This window comes from Mesocricetus auratus, unplaced genomic scaffold (genome assembly GCF_017639785.1).
Source record: "Mesocricetus auratus isolate SY011 unplaced genomic scaffold, BCM_Maur_2.0 Super-Scaffold_100006, whole genome shotgun sequence".
Lineage (NCBI taxonomy): Eukaryota > Metazoa > Chordata > Mammalia > Rodentia > Cricetidae > Mesocricetus > Mesocricetus auratus.
The window spans coordinates 8,761,826-8,776,744 of record NW_024429190.1 but is presented as its reverse complement, the minus strand read 5'-3'; the positions used below and the strand labels follow the sequence as shown (position 1 = coordinate 8,776,744).

At 44.4% G+C, this 14,919-nt stretch overlaps 1 long non-coding RNA gene across 1 annotated transcript; it reads left to right on the top strand.

Moving 5' to 3' along the window:
• Positions 1–363: 363 nt before the first annotated feature.
• On the top strand, positions 364–14,408 carry LOC110343346. Its single transcript, XR_002385603.2, has 4 exons — positions 364–570; positions 1,572–1,803; positions 7,614–7,826; positions 13,854–14,408. It is a non-coding gene; the product is annotated as an uncharacterized LOC110343346 (long non-coding RNA).
• Positions 14,409–14,919: the final 511 nt, after the last annotated feature.

Below are 14,919 nucleotides of genomic sequence, written 5' to 3'. Positions count from 1 at the left end.
GGGTAATCTGCTGCTTTAAACCTCAGTTTCCTTCTCTGGAAAGGAGAGCTGCATCTAAACGAATGTCAGCCACTCCAGCCTGATGCTTTGGCAGATTTGTGGAATCTCATTTAGAAGCAACCTTGGCTACCCCCACCCTTGGGGATCCTCACAGTGGGTGCTTGGCTGGTTCTGTGGACTCAGTTGGCCAGGCCTCTGATGGGCTGAGCACACTCACTGTGGCCATATGCCCCTGACAGGCTCGCTACATCAGGGCTCATGCTCTTAGCTGAAGAGCAGAGATCTCATAGGAGTCCCTAAAAGAGGGGAGTGATCTTTCCAAGACTCACATCATCCTCTGAAACAACTTCTTCACAACAGCAAACAAATACTGAACGACACTGACCATTTCCCTCTTGCCAAAGATTGTAGCCTCTCTTTCCAAAGTCTAATAGCTTCCCAATCCTTTCTTCTCTAAGAAGTGCTCTCTCTTTTCAGAATACTTGTTGAAAACTCATATATCATAAATGAACTACATTAAACTCTCAAGAACCAGGAAGTCCAGTGGTGTCTGAGAAGAATCATAACTCAGTAAGAAAAATCTTCAAAAATGTTTTTATTAGCTTCTTGAATAATGGAAATTATTCAGGATGTTAGACAGAGCCAAATATGAAATCTGTTCTTGTTTAGTCTTAGTTAACAACAACCAAAAAAAATTAGCTCTCCGTTTTAAGAGGTGGCTCAAATATTCATTTTCCTTAGCAATCTTGCTGTTTTTCAGAAAACTAAGTCAAATCTAGCCAGCATGAGCTATATTAGGTGATTATTTTTCTTAATAGCCATGGGGGGCTGTGGAACTGGAGAGATTGCTCAAAAATTAAGAGCACATTATGTTTTTGCAGAGGCAGAGAATCCGGACTTGGTTCCCAGCACTCACATGGTGGCTCACAACCATCTGTAACTGTTGCTCTCTTCAGGGTATCTGATGTCCTCTTCTGGACTCTGAGGGCACTATCCATGATCGACATATGTGCAGGCAAAAATCCTCATACACATAAAAAATAAAATTCATTGAAGATACTCTATGCCCTTCGGTAAACAAATATCAAACTCATTTGTATGCAAATTTGTTTTAATTTTTAATATAATAAAGTACGTGCATACTAAGTAATTATTTTAAATTCAAGTCTTTATGATTCATTGTCCACAAGTAAACAAATAAATCTCTACAGAGTCAATGGAGGGCTCCAGTTCCTCTTTTGTGGAATCCTAGCTTTTGAAGCAGGCTTCTCACCTTTCAGTCTTGGTATTTATCGCCACCTACTTACCTCCACCCATTGTGTTTCCATTCCTAAGGTAGGTAAGGGACTGATTCCTCCATGGGATGTTGGCAACCTTGTGAAAATCTGTATAGGTTGTGTGGCAGGGACCAGACTGAATTTTTTGCAGAATATCTTGTGGTCTTCCCAGATCATGGGCTTGGTCATTGCTGCTTGTGGCAGGTGCAGTTTCTCAGTTGTCTCTCTGGTAGTGGGGATGCTGAGTTCTGTCCTGATTTCTGATGGGGTATGACTTTCCACCTTCTTTCTTAGGGCCCATCTGGGGATGCTGTGTGGAAGGCTACCCTCCTCCTCTGTCACTGCACAAGGATCTGGGAATTGGTCCCTTTGGGACCAATCTTGGTTCTGCTGAGTATGGGTGAACTAACTCATCAGGAGGAGGAAAGATTCTACAGCTGCTGAATCCATCCATCAAGCTCTGCCTTGTTGTACATCACAACTCCCTGGCCCCCACTCCAAGATTCACATCTTTCCTTGGTCCAAGGTACCTTCTTCAGATGTTATCAGCACCATTACAATGTGTAATTCTTCAGTCTCACCTTTCTGTAGTGTCCCTGCTTTGCTCAATTGCCTGGAGTCCCAGAGATGCATTTCACATGATGAATCAGTAGAGTGAGTCACCCGTGAAAGTGGGGTGCCCACCCCAACTCCAGTAGCGCCAGAAGCACAAGCTGAGGTAGACAGAATAAGCTGTCTTGTCTGCTGAGATCTTTCCAAGGAGATTGAGAGCAGGGGACAAAGGCAGGGCACGTGTAGAGAGGAGCCTCCTTTGATTTGGGTGTCGAAGATGCAGATAATGCTGCTTTTCTATGAGACACTCCACCACAACCTACTACAGTCACCTCAACTGCAAAACACCGGCCATGGCATTTCTCTTCTACCTGATGGAGTCCTCAGAAATGATCTAGGACGCTTGGCCACTCCATTCACAGCAGGAATACCATATGGTGTATCAGGATTCTGGGTCTCAGTCTAACTTCATGCTCAACCAGCCGAGTTTGAAAACCTGGGTTTGGTCTGTCTCACTAAGAGAGTGGTGATGATTAATGCAGCAAGACTTTGCGATTATGAGGAAGGTTATTGATGAAGGTTCCTAGGAATGTGGCTCTGTGTCTCTGGTTTCCAGATCCTTTACTGTGTTGTGGTTTGCCAGGCCAACTCCGGATCCAGGGACAGACCTGACTGGGTGGTGAGGGAATGAGGAAAAGATAAACACAGAGACATACAGAAAAGCTGGGATCAGATGGACCAGGTTCTCTGGTGGAGAAACCACAACACTCCAGAAGCTACGTGTGTTTATGAGATGGTTGAACAGAGGTGCGGAGTTATTACACACAGATAAACAAGGAGGCAGGGTTGTTGCAGATAGCTGGCAAGCAGGGAGGTTTAGCTAACCTTGCTAGGAGCAGTCTTTGTAGGGGAGCAGTCTTCAGGCTGTAAATATCCTGGGAGAGAAAGATATGGGGGACATTTTCTGTACACACCCATCAACATCATGCACAGATCAGAGGAAGACTTTGACGCCACCCTGTGTCTTACCCTGGGCAGGGGAGTCCTAGCCATTTTCCCATTGATCTGAGAGCAGGGCCCATGACATGTCAACAGCATCGCTCAGGGATTCCTACAGTGGTTGGTATGAGCCATGATGCTGTCACTGTCAGTACTTGCATACACTTTTGTAGTTTTCCCTCTATCACCTCCTTGCATTTTCCCTTAGCCCAACAGGTAGACAAGATTATCACACAGAGAACAAGTCAGTGGTGTTTCTGACTAGTCCTGCTAGCTGGTCTTGAAAACATATTCCAGACAGGAATAGCAGTATAGTCATAGGAGACCTGGGTTGGGACTACTCATTCAGGCTAGGCCAGGACATGAGACTCTCAGGATTACCAGCCTTGTTAAAAGGGTTGAGAGTTCCTCATATATGGATATTATACATAGAGCAAAGGATTATCAGCCTACATCCACACCTCCAGAGAAGCTAGGAAACAAGGAGGACCCTAAGAGAGACATACAGGGTCCCCTGGAGAAAGGGAAAGGGACAAGATCTCCTGAGTAAATTAGGAGCCTGGGGTTTGAGGAGGGAGGGAGGTAGGAAACAGAGAAAGGGAGAAGAGGAGGGGGAGGAGAACATGAGGGTTCAGGAAGACTGAGTCAGGGAAGAACAGAGGAGAGCAAGAAGAGAGATACCTTAATAGAGGGACCCATTACAGGTTTAAAGAGAAATCTGGCACTAGGGAAACATCTAGAGATCCACAAGGATGACCCCCAATTAAGAATCTAAGCAATAGTGGAGAGGCTACCTTAAATGCCCTTCCCTATTGATGACTACCTTAAATGCCATCTTGGAGCCTTCATCCAGTAGCTGATGGAAGTAGAAGCAGACACCACAGCTAAGCACTGAGCTGCATGCCTGGAATCCAGTTATAGGGAGGAAGAAGTGATGAGCAAAGGGGTCAAGACTGTGCTGGGGAAACCCACAGAAACAGGTGACCTAGCCAAGTGAGAGCACACAGACCCTAGTCATAAAGCTGGGGAACCAGCATTGAACCAAACCCAGCCCTCTGAATGTAGGTGCCAGCTAGGAGGCCTGGGCAGTCTATGGGGCCTCTGACAGTGGAACCAGTATTTATCCCTAGTGTACAAATAGATTTGGGGAGCCCATTACTTATGGAGTGTTAAGAGAAGCTTTTCCTTTTGCTAGCCGCTTTGGTTTATCACCCGCCAGTCGCCTGGGCTCTGCCGCATTGTAGTTCCCAAATAAACACACAGGAGGCTATATTAATTATGAAGCTGTTGGCCTTGCTTGTTTCTTCCTGGCTAGCTCTGCTTTAAGCAATTACCCCATAATTGTTAATCTAAGTATGTTTCTTACCGGAGAGGTTTCCGGGCTTCCTATCTCAATGGCGTTACATCTTGACTCTCTTGTGTTTCTCCTTCCCAGAATCCTCCTGGACTCCTAGTCCCTCCCATCTAGATTCCTATTGGCTCAACAGTACTTTATTGGCAAATAACAGGACTTCCCCAACAATGGAGGAATATTCTTTCAGCCCAGATACACATAGGAGGGCCTAGGCCCTCCCCAAATGATGTGACATGATCCCCCATGGAAGGCCTCACCCTCCCTTGGGAGTGGGTGGGGGGTGGGATGGATAGAGGGATCATTGAGGGGCATGGGAGGAAGAGGGTACTGGGATTGATATGTGAAATAAGATTGTTCTAAATTAAATAAATTAATGAAAAACAAAAGAAAAAAAGAGTTAAAAGGGGACCAGGAATGCTGCTGAGATGGGCCTGTGCGAGGAAGCTCAGTCTTAGCTTGAGATGCAGAGTGGTTAAGGAAGAGGGCTCAGCTCTGAGGGTAGTGACATTCCTGGGCAGATGGTCCTGGGTACTGTAAGAAAGTAGGCTGAGTAAGTCAGGCTGAGCAAGCCAGTAAGTAACACTCCTTTGTGGCCTCTGGATCAGTGCCTGCCTCCAGATTCCTGCTCTGAAGTCTCTGGACGATGGGCTACAACCTGTAAGATGAAATAAAGCATTTTTTTAGTCATGCTGTTCTGTAACAGAAATGCAAACTAACACACTCATAACAGTGTTTATTTCAGTCTTGGAGGACTCTGTAGGGTAACTAGGCCCCAGAGTTGTCTGGTGTCAGGGGACTTCTTAGGAAGAGAGGATGTTTGTGCCCTCTCCCATTTCTGCCCACTGTAGAGGGTAGGATGGGAAGGACAGGGGCAGTGCTTGGAGCTGGGACCAGCCTTAGTACTCATCTGCGCAGTGTTTACGCTTTAGACCCTCGAGAGCAGCAATAGGGATGCTGAGCCATTTGGAAGCTATCATTTGTACTTCTGCGGTGTGAGTACACGTCGGGTGTTGTGAGTCCTATGAGAAGGATGTGGCAGGAGTACAAGTGTCGGCTGAGGGTGGACACAGCATGCATGCTGGGGAGCCAAAGGCTTCTGATAGCAGGCTGAAGGCCCCCAGAAGAAGGTCAGAATTAGGCAGTGGTGCTAATGCCACTGAGCATCTGAAATGAGGGAGTCTTCCTTAGCTGCTTGGGAAGCCTGTGTTAGGGAGAGGCTCGTGCCTGGGCCTGGGGACTTTGAGTCTGAGATGTCATTAGACACATGCATCGGGAACTGTGGTTTGCAACTTGTATCTCACCTCTGTGTGGTGCCTTCATCACCCTGCCCCCACCTGCCTTCTGCCGAGTGCTTTCTGCTGCATCTTCAGGGTTCTTACCAGAGGCTGTGCCCTGGCACCGCCACTTTAAATGATTTTGGAGAAGTGCCATTCATATACCATAGAGTTTATTCATGGGAGCTAGATGGTTCCATGGGCTTCAGTGTGTCCACAGAGTTGTGCAGCTATTCCTTAGCTCAGTTTTGAACATTTTTGTCACTCACTGAAAGATGCTGTATACTTACTAGGAAACACCCCCGTTTGCCAGAATGGTTATTTAAAATATCAGTTACTCCTATTTTAAGATTGTCTACAAGGCTCTTAAAGCTAGAGACCCCATGCTATTTGTTTTTATAATACTAGCTTATAATATTTATCAAAATAGCTCTTAAGTAAATAAACAAACAGTAGTTTGAAATCAAAGTGCTTACAAATGCCGATAGAGGATTGTGTATCTTTAAGACAGAATGACCTCTTTACATTCCTCTGCGTAGCTGTCTTTAGTTATTTTTCAGACCTACTTGAAAAAACCAGCAGGAGTCTATGGAGATAGATGATCATTACTTTCTGTTTCTTGGCTGAATTTCTCTAGCATCTGTTGTAAACAAAACAGAAAAGCGTCTTTCCCATCCAGTGCAGATATGTCAACCGCAAGGAAGCCAATGATGAAAAATGTAGTATCAAAGGTCAGACTATTATAAACTCACAACACAACTCACATCTGCTCATTAAACTTAATTCCAATGAGCAACGATCAGCCCACAGGGAAGTCAGAGAGTCCCTGGGGGAAGCAGGACTATTGATGAATTCTTGGTTTAACCATCGTACCATGCATGTTATCTCATTTTACGTTGTGTTTCTGGATTCACACTACACACTGGTGGAGGCTGTGCCTGGCACAGGGTAGACCCTTTCCAACACCTTTGTTTGAGAGTCCAGGACTTAGCGACCTTCCAGTGGGCAGTGGGGGAGGCAGCCAACAACAGGCAGCATACTGTGTTAGTTCAAACAAGGAGGAAGTGTTGATTAAGCCTTCAGACACTGAATAGGGTTCTTCCATTGTTAACAGAAGGCTTGACTCTGGGTTTAGTGATGCCTCATATGGAACAATAATGGTTTGATGAACAGTGGACCTGCTTCCCTGATGCTGTGGTTGGTGATTCCTGAGGCTCTTTAGGCCACATGTCTGTCTGTGTTTTCATGTTGCACAGCACTCAAGTCTCTGAATGTAACCCTCGCTTGCGTGTTTCTACCCACTCTCTGGCTGTGTTGACCAGTCTCATCTTGTTGTGCACAAAACCACACGTCTTAATATTGTGAGTTCAGGAAACGCTAACCGGCTTCTGTCGTGCGAGGTCTTGTTTAAGGTGCTCATGGTACACATGTGGGAAAAGCAATTGTTTCATGACCACAGAGTGAATGTTCCGTAGGTCAGGTTGAACAAAGGGACAACAGAGAAACCACAGTAGGCACGTCGCATGGGAAAATGCAGCAGAGGGAGAAAATAGAGACTGCCCTAGCAGCTGGGGTAGGTGAATGGGACTGTTTCCACAGGATGGTAGGGAACATGTTCCTGATACAGTGGTGTGCTGAGCAGATGAGGAAGCAAGGGGGATGTGTGCACACTGTGGCGTACGAGTGCCAAAGCCCCAAGGCAGGGGCCACACTGTGAGATACTGAGCTGTGAGTTAGGAGATGTGGGCAGGAAGGTTGCAGATTTATTTATCATCTAGAGCTGTTGTGAGGATTTGGAGTGAGAGCACTGGTGCAGTAGGGTCATATAATCTCATGCCAGTGTGTGCGTGCGTGCGTGCGTGCCTACGTGTGTGTGTGTGTGTGTGTGTGTGTGTGTGTGTGTGTTTGGAGAGAGACAGACAGAAGTAGGGGGCAGAGAGAAGGAAGGAGAGAGAGAAGGATGGAGAGAGAGGGGTGAAGAGACTTGAGGATAATTTGTTGTTTATGGTATGTACTCACATGTGTGTGCTGGAGCATGTGCCCGTGTGTGCATGCCTTTGGAGGCCAGAGAAGGGTGTTGGGCATCCTCGTCTATCATTCTTTCCCTTATCACCTTGAAGCAACGTTTCCTCCTGAACATGGAACTTTATTTTTCAGCTAAGGTGGCACAGACACTGGTTACATAATTAACCATCGTAAACATACTCCAAGAGCCAGCTGAAGACCATTGACAGAGAACAGAAGGCAGCCACGGAAGCGGTGGTCAGAGCATTAATGGACGTGCAGCAGTGGTCAGAGCATTAATGGACATGCAGGACGTGGAAGAACGAGCCTGAGATTCTCAAACAGTACCTCAGCTGAGGTGGAAAGGTCAGTCAAGGCTCAGCAGCAGACCTGAGCTGGGGAACGGAAGGTGCCCAGCAGGAGCTCCATTACATAATCAAGTCCTTGAAGCAGAAAGGGAAGGGAACAAAACAACACAGAGATCTGTGGGTTCTGTCGTGATCTTAGGAAGGAGGAGGAAGGGGCACAGCAAAAGCTTAAGGGATGGCACCCCAGACTCCCCCAAACTTGGTGCAGTGCAAATCGCTGTATCTTGGTAAAAGTCAAAAGCATATCCATAAAGAGTGCAGGACAATGAGTTTCACTCAGACATCAAGAGGAAAGAAATTCTGTTGTTTACAGGTAAATGGATGCAGCTGGAAACTGTCCATTTAAGTGAAATAAGCCAGACTCTAAAAGACAAACATTGATTGTTTCCTCTTGTATGTAGATCCCATATTTCCAGATTTCCTTCATGTTTGTCTGTCTATCTTATTTTCTGACATGACAATAAAAGTACTACTCTTTGGGCAAAGTAGGAGAGCTACAGGGGTGGGGCAGGAAACTGAGTCACCATGGTCTAGTATGACATATTTGAGTGAAAATGTCTTTATCATCACTGTGTGTAATGACTACATGCCAATAAGTAAAAAAATCCACGATATTACAACCAGACTTTAAGATAGACTTTATTAGGGTCACTTTCATATACTTCAGGAATTTCCCACTCACAAGGTTTCCATGCCACCCCTCAAATGCCCCTCGATTCTAGTTAGTTCTCATTTCCTACCTCAACCCCATCTACACCCCACCCTGACCTGATCCTCTCGTTCGTTCCAGTCTCCTCTGTCCCCAGCCCACCTATTAAGTCTATTTTATTTCCTCCTTCAAGGGGTGCATGGCTGCACCCCTTTACCCCAGTCCCTTTCTCTATAGCTTACCTCACTGAGTCTATACTTCATAGCTTGGTTACCATTTATTTAGCATCTAACATCCATTTATAAGTGACTACATTCCATATTTATCTTTCTGGGCCTGGGTTACCTCAATCAGGATGATTTTTTTTCTAGTTCCACGTATTTGCCTGCAAATTTCAGGATGTCACTTTTTAAAACAGTGAAGTAACATAAATTACTCCATTGTGTAAATGTGCCAGATTTTCTTCATCTGACCTGTTCTTTGGTCGAGGGACATCTAGGTGGTTTCCAATTTCTGGCTACTATGACTAGAGCAGCGATGAGCGGGCTGAGCTGAGCCAGTGTCCGTGGGGTAGGATTAAAGCCTTGGGTGTATGCGCAGGAGTAGCAGCAGCAAGACAGTACCTGCATCCAGCTCATCTGTGTCTAGAGTTTTCCGGAGATTCCTGAGTGTGAGAAAGAGCGGGCTTCTGATTCTAATGCCTTCTCCTAGCCCATTTTCCTTCTGTTGGTTTGTCTTGTCCAACTTTGATGTAATGGTTTTTGTTTTATCATATCGTATTTTATTTTGTCATGTTTGGTTTTTATCTCTTAGAAGCCTGTTCTTTTCTAATGAAAACCAGAAAGGGAGAGGATCCTGATTGGAGGGGATGTGGGGAGGAATTGGAAGGAGGGGAAACTGTAATAAGGGTATATTATATAAAAAAATCTATTTTCAATAAAAGGGGGAAACACACAAAACTACAGAAAGTGGCTTCCCAACATAGATCACCAGAAACTGCCCATCCCAGACTCCCACAGTCTACGTAAATTCTTAGTCACCCTCATAGTCACACTCTCATCAGCAACTAAAGTGAAATACTCAAATTGCTGGCAGAAAAAGATACTGCTAACTAAGGCATCTCTTAATATAAAGCAGCAGAGGAGAACTAGGCTTCCAGATAAATACTCCAGAAAATGCTTCAGAGAGATTCCTTCAGATGGAAATAAAAGGCATTTGAAACAATAAAAAACATCACTCAGGGTAACTACCAAGGTAATTATAGAAGCTAATATTATAATTTTGTAGATTTTGACATCGAGTTTTTCTTTTTCTATGCCTTTTAACATTTAAATAAGTATAGCAGCATGCTGGTTGATGTCAATGCATAAACAAAAATTAATGTATAAAGATATGATTTGGGATAGAAACCACATAAAGTGATGGGCCAGGCTGTTTAAAGCAAGCAATCTTTCAGATGAAATTAAATCTTCCTTCCAATTCAAGCTACATTGTTGTAACTTTGAGGAGTAATTACAGCTTCTAGAAGTCTAGAGCATGAATCAATGAACAAAACAACTGAGAATGATTAAGTAAGCTGAATTAGAAATAAAATCTAAGGTGATATTGGAGCAGCAAAGAAACACAAGTACAAAAAACTAGACAATGAATGGGAGAGCCCTCTGTGCTGGCTCACCAATTTTTTTATCTGCTTGATACAGACTAGAAACTTCTTAGAAGAAGGAAACTCACTTAAGAGATTGTCTGCATCAGATTGGCCCTGTGGGTGTATCTGTGGGTTCACTGTCTTGGTTAGTGATTGATGTGAGAGGGTCCAGCCCCGTGTAGGAGGCACCACCTCTGGACAGGTGGCCAGGCAGCAGTGTTCCTCTGTGACGTCTGCTTCAGTTCCTGCAGAGAGATTCCCTCCATGATGGACTGTAAAGTATAAGATGAAGTAAACCCCCTTCTCTCCAAGTTGATTTTGGTCATGGTGTTTTACACAGCAACCAAAAGGGTGTATTGAGTATACCTTCTGACAGTAATTAATTTAAATTTAGACAAACTAAGCTATTCATTTAAAAAGCAGAGATGCACAGTGTGTATTAAAACTAATAACTATATGCTAAGTACAAAAGACCCATTTTATTTTTAATTTTTTAAAAATTAGAAACAATCTTATTTTACATATCAATTCCAGTTCCCACTCCCTCCCATCCTCCCATGCCCCCACCAACCTCCATCCCATCCCATTTCTGCTCTCTAGGGGGGGTGAGGCCTTCCATGGGGGATCATCAAAGTCTGTCACATCATTTGGGGAAGGGCCTAGGCCCTCCTCGGTGTGTCTAGGCTGAGAGAGTATCCCTCTATGGGGAATGGGCTTCCAAAGTCTATTCGTACACAGGGATAAATACTGTTCTACTACCAGAGGCCCCACAGACATCCCAGGCCTCCTAACTGACACCCATATTCAGGGGCTCTGGTTCAGTCCTATGCTAGTTTCCCAACTATCAGACTGAGGTCCATGAGTTCCCCCTTGTTCAGGTCAGCTGTTTCTGTGGGTTTCCTCAGCCTGGTCTTGACCCCTTTGCTCATCACTCCTCCCTCTCTACAACTGGATTCCAGGAGTTCAGCTCAGTGTTTACCTGTAGGTATCTGCTTCTGTTTCCATCAGCTACTGGATGAAGGCTCTAGGATGGCATATAAGGTAGTCATCAATCTCATTATAAGGGAAAGTCGTCTAGGGTAGTCTCTTCACTATTGCTTAGATTCTTAGTTGGGGTCATCCTTGTAGATCTCTGGACATTTCCCTAGTACTTGATTTCTCTTTAAACCTATAATGGCTCTCTCTATTAAAGTATCTCTTTTCTTGTTCTCCTCTATTCTTCCCCCAACTCTATCTTCCTGTTCCCTCATGTTCTCCTCCTCCCTCCTCTTCTCCCCTTCTCTATCTCCTAACTCCCTCTCCTCTCCCACCACACTCCCAATTTGCTCAGGAGATTTTGTTCCTTTCCCCTTCTCCAGGGACCCTGCATATCTCTCTTAGGGTCCTCCTTGTTTCGTAGCTTCTCTGGAGGTGGGGATTGTAGGCTAGTAATCCTTTGCTCCATGTCTAAAATCCATATATAAGTGAGCACATACCATGTTTGCAAAAGACCCATTTTAAATATAACACAAAAAATGTTGAAGCATAAGGTTAATGTATTCCATGCTATATAAATTCTACTAGCATCAGTTGGTGGACTTTAAAACAAAATTGTCCATAAAACATGAGAATGAAAGTCATAAAAGAATAAATTCATCAAGGAGATGCAATATTAGTAAACATATAGGAACCCAGAACTGAACCATAAAATATAAGGCACAAAGTGACATAACTGAGTGAGAAATCAGAGTTCTCTAACAGTTGGAGGCTTTAGCATTCCAGTTTCAGCAATGGATGGAACAGATAGACCCAATGTTAGGGCAGTAACAGAAGGCATGGACAACACTATAGAAAACCAGAATTATCAGCTATGGACAGCACTCTAGTAAGCATGAAAAACAGAGTACTTATTCATCTGAAGTGCACACACGGCACCTTACAGGAAGAGCTTGTCTACATTAGCCCATATAAACCACTAAGTTGAAATCATACAAAATATCATCTGTCTGTAAAGGACAGGCACTAGAAATCAATAGCAAAAGGATAATTGAAAAATCCACACATATGTAGAAACTAAACAAACAGTAAGTAAGCTCTATATCAAAGGAGAAATTAGAAATGCTTTAGATGAATGAAAATACATCACAACAGCCATGAGTCATGAGTTCAGGGAAATTAATACACAGAATATCTAGATTAATACACAAGTGAGAGATCAAGCCAACAGTCTAACTATATATCCTAGGTAACTAACCATGAGCAGAAGTCTAAAGCTAAAGCAAGAAGCTGAGAAAATGATAAGTAGAGCTAAATAGAGCAGGATATATTAAGAAAACGAAACAACCAAATAAAATTATAAATGAGATGAATACCTCAACTAGGACCATAAAATAGAAAATAGAGCCATATAGATTATCTGATGATACCTGTGAGTTATCCCTCTGAACTCTTTCAAAAGTTGAAGAGGATTGACCATTTCATAACTCATGAGCTCAGCATTATACAGATAAACAAGCCAAAGACACTGCAAGAATATCCCCAAATATACCTCCAGGAAATATTAGCAGAATGAAGGAACTGGCTATTAAAAGGATAATAGATCACAGCCAAGTAGGATTTATCCAATGAATTCCAGGATGGTGAATTCCAGTGTAGGAATTTATTAGAAGGCATCATTCTAATAAATGTAGATGGAAGGAACCATGTTCATCTCAACTGATGAAAATGAAAGTGACAGAATGTCATCTTGGCGACAGACACCTTGTGGTAGACGGTGTCAGGGTGGAGGATGATCTAGAAATGTCAGTAATGGGTCACCTATAGGATCAGTGAATTGAGAGCAGTGATGGTTGTGGTGGGAGCAGATGCCTGAGAGATAATCTCTCAGGGAAGGGAAATGTGTTCTCTGTGTGGAGCCCCAAAGCAACTTGAGGCTAAAGGAAGAGGCCAGTGTTTTCTGAGAAGCTGCAAAGGGTTGGAATGAATGAAAGCTGGCATCAGAGGCTGCATGGGCAAGGACCAGTTCTGGTCACACAGAGAAGTTGTCAACTGACTAAAGCACTCTAAGTGCATGGATGAACACATGGGTTAGTGAATGGATCATAACAATGGCTTGAGTACTTCTACTGAACTTACCTGGAGACTTGACTAGAATCAGAACTGCTCTATCTCTCTGGATAACCACAGATATGCTGCCTTTGACTTTACTCTCAATCTGTGGTTTCCTTTTAGTCAGATGAGGATCTTGGCAGGTGTGTGATGTCCTTCAGAGCCTGCAGTCTTATTAGAAAGGCACAGAAGAATGTTTCCCTCCTATCTGGAAAATAAGTAGAACACTGAGCACAGCTACTTGTTTGGCTTGCCATCTGGAACTGGATTTGGAGTACCCTCTGCATTGCATGGTGCATAGACAATGCCTTTGAGCCCCCAAGTCTATGTTCTGGCTCTTCTGGAGACAGCTGTAGCATCCACACAAGGTGCACACACAGTGTTTCCTTTATTTTCTGTGTCTGAAAGAGCGAAACCAGTTGTGCATACTCATACATGGTCTTTCAACACAAAGTTCAGATTAATTGGTTTAGTTGTAGGGGGGATAAAGGCTAGGGCTGGACTATATAAGGACGGAAAGACAATTCTAGGACCTGTTTGAGCAGTGTTCTTTAAGATTGGGACTGAGAAGACCAGTTGTTCCTGATTTTATAAAATAAGACCATTTATTCACTTTGTCTCAACTTCAAATACTTTCATTTCAGATACCTTCTTCCCCTCCAAGACCATGACATGCCAAATTTCAAAGCACTTTCTCAGGAGTTGCATGAGCAAATGTGTCCAGCTGTTCTGATCTTCAAGAAGGGCAGGGAAGAAATGAGAGGAGCCAGCTGTTCCCGAGAGCACATTTTGTCTTCCTTCCTCCTCTCCCATGCTGAATCCATAGCACAGAATTTAGCATGACTATGGTAAGACTTTAGTATCAGAGGCAGATATGGGGATCCAGGTGTACATCCATCCCAAGTGAATCACAGCCCGAAGAACTGAAACCTTGGAGAGTCAGACTTACATTGTGCGGTGTGCAGGAAGACTGCCTTACTTGGTCCCAGGGTTCCAAGGATGGGCTGGGAGAGGAGGTAGGAACTCAGTGTTGCCTGGTGGTGTTGGAGTCAGATGTGGCTGTTGTGTAAGAATCAGGATCTGCTCCCTTCATCTCTGGGCAGCAGGAGTTTCAGTCTTCTCGGTGTCAGCTGGCCTCCCTGGCCTTTCACACTCGATTATACCCTGCCCCGAAAGCTCTGCACTGACTCTCGGACCCAAATGCGGGGGGGGGGGTTGTGAGGATAAAGGTCCTGAGGGTGGGATCAGTGTCTCTGAAAGAAGAGATGCAGGTGTCAGAGTTTTGGCCATAGAGAGGTGGCAATGGGAAAGAGAACATGAACCCTCATTGGGGCCTCAGTCAGCCTACACTTTGAATTTGAACTTCCCCATTCACAGCCGTGAACAATACATGTGTGCTGTCGAGCCTCTGGATTAGTGGCCATGGCATCCCTGCCAGGATGATTGGCACAGTCTGTCTTCCACTTGAGCCTTCACCTTCATTCCCCATGGTGCCCCATGGGCACCCCAATCCTATTCAGGATTTCACTTTGGGACTGTGGGAAATCCTGAGAAGTCCTCTCTGTGTCCAGGATGGGCTTTCCCCAAAGAGTGTGGCTAGCCAGGAGGTGAACTGTACCTGCAGAACCCATCCCACCACACACTTGGTTCAAAGACTCCTGCAGATCTGCCTCTCTTCTTCTCAGTATCCAGAGCAATATTCAGGATCTG